This window comes from Calliphora vicina, chromosome 5 (genome assembly GCF_958450345.1).
Source record: "Calliphora vicina chromosome 5, idCalVici1.1, whole genome shotgun sequence".
NCBI classification, from domain to species: domain Eukaryota; kingdom Metazoa; phylum Arthropoda; class Insecta; order Diptera; family Calliphoridae; genus Calliphora; species Calliphora vicina.
In genome coordinates, this window is record NC_088784.1 from 49,793,595 (window position 1) to 49,810,394 (window position 16,800).

Here is a 16,800-nt window from a genome sequence, read left to right on the forward strand (position 1 = left end):
AAAAAGTGTGCGTGGTCACTTTCACTTAACGCCCACTTTTTATCTATATATATAAAAGTGAATGTGTGTTTGCTGGTTTGAAGACTATAGACGGCTAACCGGCTGCCCGATTTGCTTGAAATTTGTACAGCAGAGAAACAAGCCGAAGTAAAATGATCGGCGGCGGCGGCGGAGTATATTATGGTCGGCGGCGGCGGCTTAAACAAGAAAGTAACGGCGGCGGCTTAAATGTCGGCTAAAATTTGCAAATAATATATATAATAGTAAATTTCTCATATATTTAGAAAATGATCTGATCATTATGGGTATCATTGAATAGGGCTTCAAAATACCTTTTATATGATTTATAATATGGTACTCTTTATTAACATTGTGAACCAAAAATTCCTTTTTGAATTTATATATATATTTCAGTACTTCAGAAAATTTTGATATACAGAAAAAGTGATTTTAGCGATGCCGGTGTTCGATACACCCCAGAATTATGAAGTCCATTCGCCCGGCAGAAGGACGGCAATACATAAAATATGAATATAAACAGAAAAAAAAAATTATGAAAATTTAAACTTTAACTGGGACCTTGATTTGTTCCAAATTTTCAATGTGTGATTATTCTAAAAATAATGCTTTAATGCATTTTAAAAGAAAATTATTATTTTTTTTTCTAAAACACTGGAAAAATATTTTTTCTAAAAACAAGTAAGATAGCTATATATTCGGCTGTGCCGAATCTTATATACTCTTCACCAAATTATACTTCAAAATAAAAATTTTAAATATTTTTAGGTAAACAAAATTTTGTTTACAAATTTTTTTTTAATTTTTTGGGAACAAATTTTTCTGATTGATATTAAAATTTTAAAAACTTTTTTTTTAAATTTTAAATTTTTTTTTTTTAAATTTAATTTTTTTTTTTCAATTTTTTATGGTGAAAAAAAATCGGGTTAAAAAATATTTTTTCCGATTTTCACGTCATTGCAATGGTCTTTGAAATATCTATCATTAGATATCCATATTGTCTATATTAATCTTAGTAATCCAGATATAGGTCAAAAATCGAGGTTTTTCTTGTTTTTTCCTCATATCTCAACCATTTGTGGACCGATTTTGCTGATTTTAAATAGGAAACTTCTTGAAAGCATGTCTGACAGAATTATTGAAGATTTGGATCCCTAAGATATCTGGGGTTTTCAGAAAATTTATTTCAATAGACAGACTGACGGACATGGCTTAATCGACTCCGATATCAATAAGGATCCAGAATATATATACTTTATAGGGTCGGAAAATTATATTGTAGAAATTACAAACGGAATGATAAACTTATGTATATATAACCTTCTCACGAACGTGAAGGGTATAAAAATACACATGTGTAAATAAAACATTGCTGCACACATAAATGGTTTCAGCGGCGCAGATGATAATCGGCGGCTTTCCTTGAGCCGGCTCAGCTTTTAAGCCGATTGAAGTCGGCGGCGGCGTGGTATTGAAAAATTTGCCAGCGGCGGCTAGCCGCCGATTTTCAGCCGATCGGCTTGGTTCTCTGTTGTACAGTATGTTCCTGTATGTCTGGAAGGAACTTCACTTCATGATATTAAGCTAATTTTTGTCATTCGGCTTCTGTAGCTGGTTTGAGATATTCGTCCCACTACACTTGATCTTGCCAAACCCGCTGAATTGCTTGAAATTTGTACAGTATGTTCCTGTATGTCTGGAAGGAACTATATGTTACGTTTTGTTTTGAAATGTCAATTGGGTGTGGTACTTCCAATACAAAGTTAATTTTAAAAATCAGATATCTAGGAAACTATAATAGCTATAGTCCTCAAATTTTATACGAGCAATTCCACCGTTTGAGGCAAAAATAGGAGTAGTAGCCACAGGGCTACTACTCCGTTTTAGGACAAGAATGGGCGGACTATAAATAGTGCGAGTGGCACCTCCCATACAAGCTAAATACTAAAATTCAGATCTATCTGTATAATTGTAATATGTAAAGAATTAAAACTTTGTGCGAATTACTTATTTAGGTCAAAAATGAGAAAAATAGTGGGCGTGGCACCTCCCATAGTTATTACAATTTATATATAGGGGAAGCTATAGCAGCTATCAATATTAATATTTAGGACATAAATTCTTTACGTTGCGTGTTCGCGAGTGGGAAACACCACATACTTATAGGTCTATGTATCAGATGGAAAAACCAAAAATATTGTATATCCTAAGGCATTAGAACAACAAATAATTAATACAAAATATTATATACTAAACATTAAATACAACATTAAATATTCACCCTTATTCTACTTGGCGTCGTCGACATCGTCGTCAATATTGAGTCAAAAAATGGTATGTGGTTCTCCGAAATCGATAACAATTGATAACTTCTGACAGAATTTTATACTTTTATAAGTCGGGTTAAAGTACAAAACGCTGTCGAAAGTTACCAATTGTTATTGATATCGGCGTAACATATACCATTTTTTGACTCAATATTGACGACGATGTCGACGACGCCAAGTAGAATAAGGGTGATTTTTTTGTTCTAAACTTTTCTATTTTATTGCTACTCACATTAAGATTAGAAAATATGAAATAAATAATGTATGTACTTTTTATTACTGTTTATGCGTGTAAAGAAAATAAAACAAGTAGAAGTCTTTTGTCTTTTATATTTCAAATAAATTTAATTTATTTATATTACCTTGTGTAGAATTTACAAATTTTTAGTGTGTCACAATGAAAGGGCAATCAACGATTAGATTTTAAACACTTAACATAAAAAGTGGCGAACAATGTTGCAAAAAGATACCGTTAACGGTTTTACTCGTTAGAATCTATAGAAATATCCCCACCCAAGGGTGTAAAATAGGGAGTATAATAGATCCTAACAAGTAATATGAACTCAAGTAAAAATACACGTATAAAAAAAAATCTAAATAAAACATTGCCGGCCACCTTGCAACAACAAAGTATGTTGCAACAGTTATATTAAACTTAAAGGTAATACTAATAAAATAAATTATAAATTAAATTAACATATGTATATAGGTTTTTATTTATTCAATTTTATTTTTATTTTTTCAAATACAAATTGGTCATAAGACCAGGCCAGACCAGCTGGTAAAAAGGTCCCATAGAGCAAGATCTATGGGATGTAGTTTTACGCAGACTACATACTGCACCCAAAGTGGATATGGTTTTGATCAGACCATGAACTGGTCCCCTTAAAGAGGAGATTGGCCAGAAATGACACATCCAAAAATGGTATATTGTGCCATTGGAAGTCCCGGGTTCGAATATATGCTGCCTTTCATAATTTGAGAAGCTACTTCGGGTCCTATTACAAGGGCGACCTTTCCAGAAACGTTAAAACTAGGATCTGCCAATTGCAGACCCTCAAAATGCATCTTCACCGTATCCGAAACCGATTCTACTGGCGTATTTATGCCGTTCATTTGTGTACTTTTACGGTCAAATCTATCGTTTGCGACGAATCGTGAATGGAACTAATCCGAATACGACACATTCTGTCTTTGTCGACTGTAGAAAGATTTTAGATTTGCAACTAAACTGGAGCAAATGTAGCTCATGTTACAGCTCAAATCCAAAGCTGCCCGTACAGGAATATTCCTGTTGGACAATTGCAAAATAACCTTTGCAGTTGGTGAAAAAGACACAATGTGTCGTATTGACAACGATGTAGATGTAGTGCTAGGTACGGAGGGAAGACGATTTTCTGTTCTAGTAACGTTTTTGTTGGCATTATTTGACGCATGAAGCATCGAATGGTGTTTGCCCTTGCACTTTTTACATCGACCCGAGCTCTTGCAATCACGTGAAATATGTTGCGCCGAAAGGCACCGCGAACAATAATGGTGAAGAAGAACCATTCTTATTCTATTCTCAAATGTCATGTGTTTAAAAGCACGATACGATGACAATTGATGTTTACGATTACAAATTTTGCAATTCGCGACTACCCGTTGGGTATTGCTAGTCGACGTATTCGAACCCGAGGCTTCAACGACACCTGACATTTCATTAGGATTTGACGGTGTTTGGACTTCAGGAGCCGTTACCACTGTAGAAACAGAGGTATTAAATATTGTAGTATTTTCAGGAGCCGATCCTCCAACAGGCGTTGAGGTATTTATATCCGTAGATATAGGGACTACAGGAGCCGGTACCACAACGGAAGTTCGGGTCTTTTCCATGTCGTCAGCAGTAGAGACGTCAGCCGTGGTTGTAGTTTGTTAGTCACTTTGGCATTAAGCACGGCTGCATCTACCTCCATTGCTTCCTCATAATCTTCAAGTAAAGCGTCCTCAAAGAAATTGTTTAAAGAGATCATGATTCTAGGAAACAATGAAAGTTAGCAAATTTCGAATTTAAAGGTTTAACTGGCCAGAACGACCAGCTTAGTAATTAGTCGCTTTACCACACCATTTTCAGTACGTATGTCCGCAACGCGTACATGACTATCACTTTCCGGATAAGTTTTAACGACTCGTCCTAATTTCCAAGAAGTCGGTGACAATTGTTCGTTTCTAATGACTACTAAGTCACCTATAGCGATCTCTTGTTCCGGCCATTTCCACTTATATCTTTTATGTAAGTTCTTTAAATATTCTTCCTTCCATCGTCGACAGAAGTGATGGGTTAGCGCTTTTACTTTTCGATATCGATTTACCAAACTTAGAGGGGATTCGTAGATAGAAGGTTCCGGGGGAGCTAAGATGGGCGAGCCAATCAAAAAATGGCCCGGAGTAAGAGCTACTGTCTCATTAGGATTGTCGCTCATGGGGCAAAGCGGCCTCGAATTGAGATAAGCTTCAATTCTCGCGAGGACCATCGATAATTCCTCAAATGTGTATTTTACAGACTGGGCTTCTTTTCGAAAATGATGTTTAAAACTTCGAACTCCAGCTTCCCATAAGCCTCCCATGTGAGGAGCTCCGGCTGGAATAAATCGCCATGACAGTCCATTAATACCAAAAGTGGAACACATCTGAGCGCGACTTTCTAATAAAAATGTATTAAAATCCCTTTCTAGCTCACGAGAAGCTCCAACAAAGTTTGTACCGTTATCGGAAAACATGGTAATTGGAGAACCTCGCCTCGATATAAATCGATTAAAAGCGGCTAAGAATTTATCCGTTGATAAATCTGAACTTACTTCCAAATGAATGGCTTTTGTTGAAAAACAAACAAAAAATTTGACCCGACCTACCACTTAAATTTTTCATGTCAAAAGGCCCTGCGAAGTCAACTCCAGTTGTCGCAAATGGTCGGCTTATCTGTATTTTACATACTAGGTTGGCGACAAAGGTTGCCCATGAGCAAGGGTCTTTTTTCAACCAAGCTAGGACGATTATAGAATCGGTCCAACAATAAATTTGACATAACGGGATATCAATTTCATATAATAATGATTTTAAAAGATCCACCGCAAGAACTGCACCACAAAGTTCAAGACGTGGTAGTGAAATCGACTTTATGGGAGCTACTTTTGTTTTACTTGTCAGCAAATGGGTAAAAATTTCGCCATCAGGTGCTTCAATTCGTGCGTAAATTACCGCTGCATATGCCTTTTCCGTACCTATTTTAGAATTAGGTACATAATGAACCCATCTAGGAATTTGAATTTGATTCACTACATGATATGAAGAAGCAAATTTTTGCCATTCGGCTTCTGTAACTGGTTTGAGAGATTCGTCCCACTACACTTGATCTTGCCAAACCCTCTGCATTACCATCTTAGCGACAATAATGACTGATCCTAACCAACCAACAGGGTCAAATAACCTCGCAATGATAGACAACATATTGACCATCAGAATCTCGACGAGTAGTTTTCCTAAAATTTTCCTCACTCATACGATCATGTGCGGACATAATTTTACGTTTTGGCGGTTCCTCTATTTCCCAAAACCTAAGAAAAATACGGTTTAAGTTATCCTCTTTGCGGAAATAAATCTGCTCCTAAAAGTAGATCAACTGGTCTGCAATCGAAGAATTGAGAATCTGCCAAACGTATATTAGGCAAATCTTTGCGAAGATCATTTGATATAATGAAAGAAGGTAAATTACCAGATATGGTTGGTAGAACAAGGGCTATTGTACTCAAAACAATTGAAGAATCCTAGGGCGTGCCAATATAAATGGAACTCGATTTCCTTGCTGTTACAGAAATCGCTTGGTTGATACCAGAAATTTTGGCATTCGTCAAATGCGCAGACATTTTCAAACGATTCTGTACCCGTTCGGAGATAAACGAAGTTTCCGAAGCAGGGTCAATAAGAGCACGAACTGGGTATGTCATACCCTGATGATGAATATTCACCATCGCAGTTCCTAACAATACTGTCTGGTTTTGTGATATGTGAAACGCCTGTCAATTATGAGGTGCAGAAGGGCTAAAACCGCTATTACTAGCTGTTTGGAAAGATTCTATAGGTCTAGAGTGAGTAGGTTGTGATATAGCACTAGTACCTACGCTCGAAGAAGAAGGTCTAGAACTTCCACTTGAATCTTCTGAAGGCTCATTTCTATGTAATAAAGTGTGGTGCCTCTTCTTGCAAATAGAACAACTATGAATACTTTTACACTCTTTCACTTGATGTGTTCGTGATAAACAATTAATACACCAATTATGTTTCTTTACTGTCGAAAATCTGTCCATTGCAGAAAGCTTTTTAAATCTTTTACAATCACGCAGAAAATGGCTTTGATTCTTGCAAAGACTACAAGAATGCGAACTTTTGAACTACTGATTTTTTCGTTTGTGGTACTTCCCTAATGTCGCGTAGACACTCTAAAGTCTGAATTCATTCCGTTAGAAATGCATCCAGATCTTTCCAAACAGACAACACGAATTTGTCTTTTATGCTCTGTTCATAAGGTAACAGTGCAATCGGGAAGTCGTTGAATACACATGAAAACAATCATCGGATCCCAATTTTCTGTTGACACTAGGGTATTCAAACGATTAACCGTTAATCGGTTAACCGATTAATTTTTGTCGGTTAACTGTTCGAATAATTCAAAAATGCCGATTTTCAAATAACAAATAAACCGATTAATTTGTGTCGGTTAACCGGTTAACCGATTAACCGAAATTTCTCATTTTTGCAGTTTAACATATTTTTTTTTGATTTATTTTTCCGTTTTAATTTAAATGCAAATGTCAAAGTAAAATTTCATATTTTTTCGAACATCCAAGAAACATGTTTAGAGAGTATAACAACTGACATATTTAATTTGCATGTATTTGACGGATGAGAACATGATAATAGACGAAACTGGAAACACTACTGAAACGAGTCATTTACCAGAACTTATCGAAATTAGTAAAAGTATTAAAAATCTAAAAAAATTCAAAAAGGACTCCAATGGTGAAATCAATTTTCTGAAGACCCCAGATATCTTCGGGATCCAAATACTCAATAATTCTGTCAGACATGCTTTCAAGAAGTTCCCTATTTAAAATCAGCAAAATCGGTCCACAAATGGCTGAGATATGAGGAAACAAATTAGGACAACCTCGATTTTTGACATATATCTGTATTACTAAGTCATTAATATAGACAATATGGATATCTAATGATAGATATCCCAAAGACCTTTGCAACGACGGATATAAGACCATAGTAAGTTGGATCTACAATGGGTCAAAATCGGTAAAAAATATTTTTTAACCCGAATTTTTTTTTCACCAAAAAATTTAAAAACAAAATTTTTTTTCTAAAATTTTAGAAAAAATTAAAAAACGACTTATATACACTACACCAAATTTTACTTCAAAATACAAATTTTAAATATTTTTAGGTAAACAAAATTTTTTTTTCCAAAGTCGTTTTTTTAATTTTTTTAAATTAATAAGATTCGGCACAGCCGAGTATAGCTCTTTTACTTGTTTTCTATGTTTTTGTTCGTTTTATACCGATAAATCTATACCCCGATTAATTATTTGCTCGATTAACCGATTAACCGATTAAAACAGAAACCCGATTAATTGAATACCCTAGTTGACACCTTATAAATCGATAATGCCGAAAGACAACTGTTTATGCCCCTTTGTATCGTCTTGAGACCTACAGAAGATTCCTTATCTAAAATAGGGAAATTGAAAAGTATCTTTAGTTGGTTGTTAATCAACAATCGAGGATTTTCATAAGCAGCCCTAAAGTTGCTCCATGCCATGTCAAAGCCTAGATTAGAGAGCGGATATTTAGAAACTATGTCCTTTGCATCGCCACTAGTCTTTCGTATAAGATTGCACATTTGTTCTATGTTGCTAAGACGTGAATTATTTACATACAAAGCGGTAAACAAATCCCTAAACGATGGCCAAGACAGATATTCACCATCAAACGTCTCAACATCACATGGCGGTACTACCAAATTGTGATGCGATTCAGAATTAGAATTCATTACCGGTGAGTCACTTGTCTTTTGAGTCTGTTCATAGTCATGTAAACGTTCCCTAATTTTCGATAAACAATTCACAAACGCAGTATAAGTCGACTGGTACTTCGCTGAAGTAACGTCAATATCATCGGGCTCTGCTGTGTCCGAAGTAGACAAAAAGTCTAAACATTTTTGATAAGTCAACTTAACTGTGTCCATTAAAGTTTTTAATTCATCATTATGAAGCTATAATGTGAAAACCGTATGAACGTCTTCTTTTATGTCATTGAAATAAGCCTGAAAGCTTATAAGAGCATCAGAAGCTCTAATAAATCTATCAAGTTCTGATACGGACATTATATTTTATTTAAAGTGGTTAAATGAAACAAATTTAATAAAACCGATTGATTAACAAATTTTTAACTTTTTTAAAATTGATGCGATTTAATAGTACAAAAATTTTCTAAATGCACAAAAAAAATTTAATTTTATTTATTTAAAGTTAAATTTGTTACGAATTTTATAAAAAATGCAGCGAAAAAGGGTTTAAATAGTGTAAACAAACGAAGTATTAGTCAAACTGACCGACCGTAGGGTGACAATTTGCAAACGAAGAAGAAGCAAATAATATATATGTATAAAGTATATATGTATATACAATGTACACCAAACACAATGTTATATTTCTTCTATATACATGTTTACACTATTTTGCACTTAACTTGTAAATTAAATTACACAACAAATTTTAATTATTATTTTCACTGCCCGATTTATTTATTAAATTTATTTTTAATCACTTTAACAAATTTTTATTTTATTTTTATTGTCCGTCTGCGTAAACAAAAGAACAGTCGATAAATTTTGCACTAAAGAAAAAGGGCACAAAACAAGTGCCAAAATTGTACTGTATAATAAACTGGTGTTGGTAATGCGATCAATCAAATTGATCAATTGAAGAAAAATAAAGTGAAGTTAATTTAAATTAACTTCACTTTATTTTTCTTCACACCTTTAGCACTTCTTTTTTTTAAATGTATTCATTTACGCACCTTGTTTTTTATTTTTCAAAAATTAAAAAATTGATGAAGACGTTGGTGGTGTCCAAAAAAATGGCGATCCTTTTAAGTAAAAGAAACAAATATAATTATTCCAAGTGCTCACAATGTTTTGCCAAGAAATCCGGCTCGAGTGGACCAAATGTTAATGCGTGTAAAGAAAATAAAACAAGTAGAAGTTTTTTGTCTTTTATATTTCTAATAAATTTAATTTATTTATATTACCTTGTGTAGAATTTAGAAATTTTTAGTGTGTCACACTGAAAGGGCAATCAACGATTAGATTTTAAAAACTTAACATAAAAAGTGGCGAACAATGTTGCAAAAAGATACCGTTAATGGTTTTACTCGTTAGAATTTATAGAAATATACCCACCCAAGGGTGTAAAATAGGGAGTATAATAGATCCTAACAAGTAATATTAACTCGAGTAAAAATACACGTATAAACAAATCTAAATTAAACAATTACATTAGAAACTAATTTTAGATAGTTGGACGTTTCCTTTATAATAAATTAAAAAGATATGTAATATGTAAATAAACAAATTAATAGAAATATAAATAATAAATGTTCAATAATAAAAAATTACACAGCACAGAACATAGTACTGAAACTTATAGAGTAACTTCGGGTAATGTGGACTACCGTTTTTTCTAAATTTTGGCCACAATATATATGGATATTAAAAAAGTTGTGAAGCAATAAATTAAAATAAATATAAATTTTTGCAGTTGAAAATTTGTTCCGTCAAAGGATAAAAAATGTATGTGAAAATGTTGTAAGGAACCCAAAAACCAGCATTAAAAAAATTGGAGGGTTATATGGACCACTATATGAGGGTAATGTGGACTCGTATTTAATACATAAAATTCATGAACCAGCTAATCATGAATGAATTTCATTTCAATATATTTTTATTAATACAAACTAAAAAGTCGCGTTCTTGGCTTAGATAGATTGCTTACAAAGTACATAGTTATTGTCGGGTAATATGGACCAGTAGTACATAATCAAGTAATTTAAGTGGTACACATTAAACGAACTTGGGTTACAGTGGTAAAAAAATTATTTTTACCTAATAATCTAAATGTGCTTAAATTCTTACCAAATATATGCAAAACTACGTGTCCACTTTAACTACATATATAAAACAACCAAACATTAAATTCTACCAAGTAACTGTACCAAATTTTGATTCTTACTTGAGCCGAAAAAAATGTTGAGCACGCGCATTAATTTCAATACAAGAATAAAAAGCCAACATATCAATTACTCATGAAAGCAAATGTGCAATTGTCGTTTCAAACAAATTGTAAAATGTACGACAACTCAGTTTTATCATACCTTCAATAGTTTCTGAAAAAAGACACTGGTCCACATTAGACGCATAGTCCACAATACCATAAGTTACTCTATTAATTCATTAATAACAGAAAAAACAAAATTATCCATAAAATAAGATAAAACATTTTTTAAGTAAATTCTGTAAATATTTATGATTAATCTGAATCACTAAGAGCTAGTTTCTTACTTGTCAGTTAAACTCAGCTTAACACGCTGTTATATTAATCCTGAAACATATTTTGCCGGAATTTAACCAATGATTGTGTTTCTCACTAGTGGATTAATTTTGTTAGCATTGCCATACTTTTCAGTCAAATCACATGTTTATTCTTCAAATTTTTTCATATAAATATGGCAATATTATACATTTTATAAGAAAAAGCAACCGCGTTACATAAATTTTTTTGTAAATTTTAACTTTCTAAAAGAAAAAGTATATAAAATGTATATTAAAAATTATATTGATGTTAATAAAGCAAATAAAAACAAAGAGCTGCTGTGCTGAATTGTTTATTTTATTTTCCATCTGTTTGTGCTTTGGCATTTTATACTTAGGTTTAACTCACCAATGATGCTCAGTTAAACCTAGATTATATAGCATATAAACAATAAGTGAGAAACACAATTTTTAGTTTAATTTAGGTTTAAGCGAAGAATGTAGATTATCTCTATCCCAGAAACTAGCTCTAAATAATTTAAATAATTTAAATGAATCAATAAAATAATTTAAAAATCGCATAAAACGAGACCGAGTGTATATCACATTAGAACGATAATTACATACAAATTTCGATACTTTCACATTAAAAATGCTAAAATAATTATTTAATGGCAACATTTTTGAGAAAACAGAAAAAGTGTTCTCCATGAAAACATTTATCGTAACTTTTCAACCAATTTTTGTAACTTCAGCCCTGCAGCAAAATAAAGTACAACGTGAAAATGAAGTACCAATTTTTTAGTACTTTAAATGCATTATGTGTAATTTATTACCACCTAAAAAATCCTAGATCCTTTTGAAATAGACTCTGGAAACGCGAAAGATGTAAGTATCCCAGCATAAACTTAACTTACTTAGTAAGCCAGCAAGTAATATTGGAGCAAAGGCATAACTACTTATTATTTGACTGAAACACTACTTACCTTTGTTCGAGATTTTTAAAAAATTCATGGGTCAAGCTTACAAATGCACTTACAATCAGTTAAGAAATATTTAGTAAATTCACAACAAGAATATGTAGCTAAAAAAAAACACAAAAAATATTGCCTTGTGTGGGAATCGAACAGTCACATTATTTGCTTGTGTTTGATAGTCAAGCTGCTAACTCACTGCTCCATGTACGAGTTATTTTATTGTAAGTTAACAATAGTTTTAACATCAACATATAAATGAATATTATATGAGCAAAAAAATTAATGTCTGACAGGTGGCGAACCACTAACCTCCCATTTTCCAGTCAAACACACTAGATAGCTGTGCTAAATGCAAAAGTTCATTACCAACCTGTATAAAAATAAGTACTTATTCTAGTAAATAAAATAATGTGCTGGGTAACCACCACTCATTACAAAATAATGCACGACAGCCGGTTATACGCACCGGAATGACCCGAGTTCACTCGGCCAAGGGCTGTCAACTCAGCAAACACTACTGCTACAACAACAAAAACAAAATAATGCATGAAATAACTAGTTGTCATTACCAGGGTTTAAAATTAGTTAAACGTTTTTTACAATTGACTACCGACTGCGCAATAAATATGAATCGTTTTCATATTAATGTGCACAAATACTGAAAATATACAAACTATAAACCAATGCCATATATGCACAAGCTTCATGGTAGAAATATTTGTCGCAGTTTTTCCAAAAATATTTTGCCTTACACAATATTTTACGTTGCAGCTAGAAGACAAAATGAAAAATTTTCATTTTTAAAACTTTTGCTGCCTAAATATATGTATATTTTTGGTTAGCAAAAACAAATGAAATTGCTTGTGTATAATATACAAAAAATTACTACAAAAACATCATACATGCAAACAAATTGCAGCGTGAAAACCATAAACTGCAAACGATATGCGCAGTGAAAAATTCAAACAATGAAAATATGGAAGATGCTAAAAGTAGACTGCCAAACCATACGAAGTTGAAAAATGTAAAATACGAAATTGTGCAAAGTTAAAAATGTTTAAAGCGAAAATGTTTATTTTTAAAATATTTCCGCCGCATATATGGTTTTGTTTTGCCGCATATAGTCATTGAGTAGAAAAATGTGAAAAAAACTATGAAGTTGATTTGGGTGTACAAAATAAAAAATTGTATTGAAATGTGTGTTAATAAAGAATTTTAGTGCAATAAAATAGAAGTTTTATTTTTTGAGGTATGTAATTGTATGTATTGTGAAAGACAAATTAAATTAAATAAGATTCTGGACAAAGGATAGCTAGCGGAGGATATTATTATTGAATTTTTTGATTGATTGGCTTTTTTAATACGAATTCAAATGTATTCATGCTGGTGGTAATAGGAGTCCAGAAAAATTAGTAAGAAAAAAAATAATTTTGTATGTAAAGCGGTTAAAAAAGGATATATAATGCAACAACAAGATGTGACAACAACAGCCAAATACCATAAATAACAGGATCATTCATTTTATGAATAAAATCTATCATAATAAAGTGTTGTACATTCAAATGTTTCCTTTCGTAAAATTTGTAACAGGAGAACAAACAAAAAAATAAGCAGCATAGAAAATAATTGTGGAAGAACAATTTTATGTGTAAGATATAATGCAAAAAAGGCACAGGTATAAGTACAACAGGAGCAAAAGGAAATTAACTGCAACAACATCAATTTATACACACAAGTAGGTAATTATGATATAAAATTGCTGTATGTGTGTACATACAACAACAATTTATGCAAAAATCATAAACAAATACATAAATAGGTTCAATCGTGATCGTGAGTGATTTTGTAGCAGGAGAAAAAAGGATAAAGAGGAATGATAGAAAATTTAAGCATCAACAAAAGAAAGGAAAAGAGTTAAAAAGGGATAGAAAATGCAACAACCAGATTATGGAAGGACACATGCATGAAAGCAAGAATAATTTATCACTACAAATGAATACAAAGAGGTTATAAATAACAGGAGATACGAAATTTAAGAAAGTTCCTGAAAATATAATTCTGCAATGAAGAAAATTTTACTGTATACAAATATCAAGTGAGAGCGTAAATGATCGACTTTGTTTGTATTTTTAAATGCTCATTCATATGTATCCATTCGTAGTATTTCTAACAGGAGAACAAAAAAACAAATAAGCAACAGAGAACAAATTATGCAACGAAGGCACAACACATTTTTTACGTAGGCACGAGTGCAGCAGGAGAAAAAGGAAATACAACAACAACTACTTAACTACTACCTCAAGTAATTTTGAAATGCTACTGTTGTATGTGTGTCCTCTAGCTGCATAAAGCAACAACAACACATTCAAAAAATAGGAACAAATACAAAGCAAAGGAATTTCTAGACATGTGGTGGAGTACCGTTGCAATTAATTGCATTTTGTTGTTTCTTTACTGTTAATGTAGAAAATTAAAAAGTCAACAACAACTTGTGCAACCTGAAATGCAAATGAGTATGATTGGCTGAGCGTTTGTAACAGGAGTAAAATAAAAAAAGTATAGAATGCTAAAAAAAATATGTATTGTGAAGGATAGGAATGCAGTGAAAGTACATTCAAGAAGGTTATGAGCAAAGGATAGCGGATGATATTATTATTGCATTGTTTGTGTAGAACTGATTATTGTTGAATACCGTTACAGATCATTTTTTATTACGCATTTTGGTTTATTTTTAGATCGAGGAATTTTTGTCATGTGCACTGAGTTGTTGTTTTTTGTAAAGGATTTTTGTGCGTATTTGTTTTTTATTATTTGTACACTTGTCATTGTGTCCGTTATTTTTTTCGCGAATATTTGTAATATTGATGTAATGAATAAATAATTGAGTAGGAGTATAAAAGGCAGCCTCGAGCATAGTTCGAGTATATTTGTGTAATAGATGTAGTGAAGTTCACATGTAAGAAGTTTTAGACATTGATTTTTTTACCAACAACGATAAAAGTATTTTTTTATTTAATAAACATTTTGACAAAGAAAAAACCGTAAAAATTATAAACTTTTAGTGAAACAATTATGGAAGATATGAACAATTATTTCGATATCAGTGCTGTGTCTGATAAAGTTTTATGTAAAATATGCAAGAAAACTTTAAGTAATGTCAGAAAATATAATTTAAAATCGCATTTAAAAAACATACATAAATTAGAAGTAGCAAAAAATGTGAATAAATCCAATAAAAAAAACAAGCTTGTTAAATCAAAAATTGAAATCAATAAAATTGAAATAATAAGATCATATATTGGTTTAGTTACTGAAAATGGTTTGCCGTTCGATGTATTAAATAGTGAAAACATGCGAAATATTCTTAAACCAATTTCCACAGTTTTAAAAAATAATGACGAAAAAATGTTTTCTTTAAACGCTGACAACGCAAAAAAATTATTGTCTGAAGTAGTTGAGAAACTTCGTCATCTTATAAAAAATGAATTATCGAACAAATTATTTTCAATAAAAATAGACAGTGCAACAAGATTAGACAGAAATATCTTCGGCATAAGTTTGCAATACTGCAAAGACGGAAACATCATTTCCATAATAATTGGAATGATTGAACTGAAAGGATTTGGCTCAACCAAATCCAAAAATTTGGCACTTGAAATAATAAAAACATTAAGCAAGTACAGTTTAAATTTGCAGCAAGTAATTGCTGTCACATCAGACAATGGAGCCAACATGCTAAAAACAACATCATTATTGTCTCAATGCCTTTCAAAATATGAAGATGACAGTTTGGATAATGACGACTACCAAAGGGTTTTGGATGAAATGGGAAATGATAATGACATAAATTTAGGAGAAATAACCGTATGCAGATGCGCCGCGCACTCAGCACAGTTGGTAGCAATAGATGTCATAAAAAATTCAAACATCAAAGACTTTGTACTGCAGTGCAGAAACTTCACAAAATTTTTAAGAAAATCAGCAAATGGATTTCGTTATTTATTTGATTTAAATCAAATACGTGTCCCCCAACTCGATTGTCCAACACGCTGGGGTTCTACGTTTAGGATGATAAACGATTTAAAAACTTCAAAACCATTTATTGAGAATCAAGAAATTGCAACAAATAATATGCCAGATGAATTTTTTGACGTCTCCGAACAATTTTGGAAAAAAGTAGATGACTTTTTAATAGTTTTTCGTCCAATTAATGACATATTAACAACATTTCAAAAGGAGAGTCTTAATTACAGCGATTTTTATGCTAATTGGCTTAAATGTAAATTGTTAATAAAACAAATTGTGGCAAAATCTACTGAAAATAGCTTTTCCAAAATGCTTGGAGATTTAACTATTCAATTTATAGAAAAACGATCTGATACCTTGCTTAAAAATGAAATATTAATATCATGTCTATATTTTGATCCTCGGTTCCAACATACCTTATGCCACGACAAAAAACAAATAGCCATAAATTACATTAAAAATTTATGGGATAGATTTGTTTCATTAAATAAAGATTTTATAAGCAATCAAACTAATGTTTTAGATGAAAGCAACGCCGTTGAAGAGGATGACATACTAACAGCATTTTTAAGGCAGGATACAATAGAAGAAAGTGAGATGAATATATATACCAAAATTGAAAGACTTACGTTACCATTTTTGAAAAGTAATTCATGTGTTTTAAAATATTGGAGGGAGAGAAGATCAATGGATGAAGAACTATATATATTATCGAATATTATTTTCGGTGTTCCTCCCACACAGGTAAATTTTAAAATTATATTATTTTCTTTATACTTACATGTAATATAAATACAGATACATAAATAAATAACTAAAA

The 16,800-nt window shown here is 32.0% G+C and overlaps 1 protein-coding gene across 1 annotated transcript in view; it reads left to right on the top strand.

Moving 5' to 3' along the window:
* Positions 1 to 16,800, top strand: part of LOC135962516 (activator of 90 kDa heat shock protein ATPase homolog 1) — a 66,544-nt gene that overhangs the window by 4,229 nt on the left and 45,515 nt on the right. The gene's annotated exons all lie outside the window — the stretch shown is intronic.